Genomic DNA, 2,242 nt, shown 5'->3' on the forward strand with positions numbered 1-2,242 from the left:
CTTGCTGTGGCAGGGCCACATTTGGCCCACGGGCCTTGAGTTTGACACACGTGTTTGGACACCTTGTTGCCTCGCCCACTGTTTTCACTCCCAGTGTCAACATAGTCAGTCTCCGTTCTTCCACGTTTTGACGTCTTCACTGAAACAGAAGCATGGTAACGATCACATCATGTGACATCAGCGCTAATGAAATATTTATACCAGCACAAAATAATAAAATCCATACAAACACGGATACTCCCCATATGTGTGCACATATGTTCCCCTCGCTGCCTTCATCCCAGCGTGCGGAGAAACACGTCAGGGAATAACCGACACACGAGGATCAATTTGATTAAAGCTGGAGCTCTTAGCCATAGTACTGAGGATTAAAGCAGCTAATAAATGTTTCATTCAAAGCAAAACTTTGATCCAACATGAGAACACACACACACACACACACACACACACACACACACACACACACACACACACACACACACACACACACACACACACACACACACACAAACACAAACACACACACACCAGCTTACTGTGCAAGGTTGGAGCTTGTTCCTCTCCTCCTCCTCCTCCTTCACCTTCTTAAGCTGTTGCTTTTCAGCTGTATTATGACAAGTTGTACAGATTCACTCACTGACAACTACAGGCCCGGCTCTTGTGCCTTCACATCATTAGCTCCCCGTCTGTCAGCTTCCTAAAAGGTTTCCACTAATGTAGCCAAGGACTCACTTCTTTGCTTTCCTAAACCAGCAGAATCCACCAAACTTTGTGTTCTGTCACGCTCAATTTAAAACCTTGTTTTTTTCTTACATTTTCACACCCCAATCTCTTTTTTATTCACCTGAATTCTTTTAGCCTCGTCTACTTTGTCTCTATTGTTGCCTCATCGCTTTTTCTTTTGCATCATGCTTGCCCTCTCTGTGCCACCTCTCTCTCTCTCGCTCTCTCTCTTCTCATTCCTCTTCATCCTCTCTTAACCTTTTCACTACAGCCCTCTCCCCACACCTTCCTCTCCTCAGATAGGTTCCCTGAAGTATCTGGTGAGATCCGGGGCTGGTGCCTTTGGTCAACAGGGGATTAGCAGGAATGAAGGACGGGGGAAATGTGTGAAAACCAGTTAAGTCGCGCGCCGCAGGCCGGAGACTTGCACACAAAAAGAGAAGCGCGGAAACCCAAACAACCAGTGGTCCTGAGTCCACATGCCCACACTGGGTCAGGTATAGACTTCAGTTCTGCACATGCTCAAGCTAAAGTGATGTTTGATCTTAAAATAAAAAAAACATGCATATCATGGTAAAGATGTTTGCATCTCCGTGCTTGGAGGGGATGTAGCTGTGAACAGTAGCAACAGTGACACAGGTCTCAGCAAATGGGCTGGGTGGCCGTGTGGGTAACTCTATCTGTGGAGGGGGAATACAGCAGCGGTTGGGTAATGGAAAGGTCATTTAGCCAATCCCCCAGGTAGGGGGGCTGGTCTGACACGGCTCGTTTGTCACAGTTCAATAAGTGCCACTCAGGGGAGTATGAGGGAGAGACGAAAAAATGAGTGAGAGAAGGGTAGGAGGTGTGTGTGTGTGTGTGATGTGTGTGTGCTCAACCCCTTGAAGCACAGCTGATTCCCAGGGCTTGTTCTTCCATTTGAGGCCTCAAACAGGGTCACCGCGAAGGCCAAGCACCCTGGACTCTAGATGTGAAAACTTGTAAGCCCCTGGCCTGGAAGGATTATTTTTTTGCTCTAAGTGGTGGATGTTCGGTTTTCCAACAGGGAATTGTTACTCTCTCTCTGAACCCACAGACCACAGCTCCAGCAGAAAGGGCCAGCTTTAGTGGGTGGTTTCTGATCAAACAGCTAAATAAAAAACACAGAATAAAGAAAATTATATGTGACCTTAAAGAATAGGCTTAATGTTTAAATCAAGTTAAGATTTTTTTTTAAGTTGGATTGTGGAGTCGTTAAAATCAGTGTGTATCTTCCTGCAGCTGTGGCAGAGTGGTTAACCAGTGGGTTGCCGGCTCAATTCCCCATTCCATCCATCTCAGCCAATATGTCCTTGAGCAAGACACTTCGCCTGCCTCACCTGCTTGTGGTGGGCAGAGGGCTCAGTGGCACTGGTGCGTGGTTCTTTCTGTCTGAAGTTTAGTCTTTAACAAGTGAAATGCTGCTCAGTTGGGTTGAGATCAGACTGACTTGGCCATTTAAGAATATTCCACTTCTTTGCTTTAATAAACTCCTGGGTTT

This window comes from Austrofundulus limnaeus, unplaced genomic scaffold (assembly GCF_001266775.1).
Source record: "Austrofundulus limnaeus strain Quisiro unplaced genomic scaffold, Austrofundulus_limnaeus-1.0 Scaffold1125, whole genome shotgun sequence".
NCBI lineage: Eukaryota > Metazoa > Chordata > Actinopteri > Cyprinodontiformes > Rivulidae > Austrofundulus > Austrofundulus limnaeus.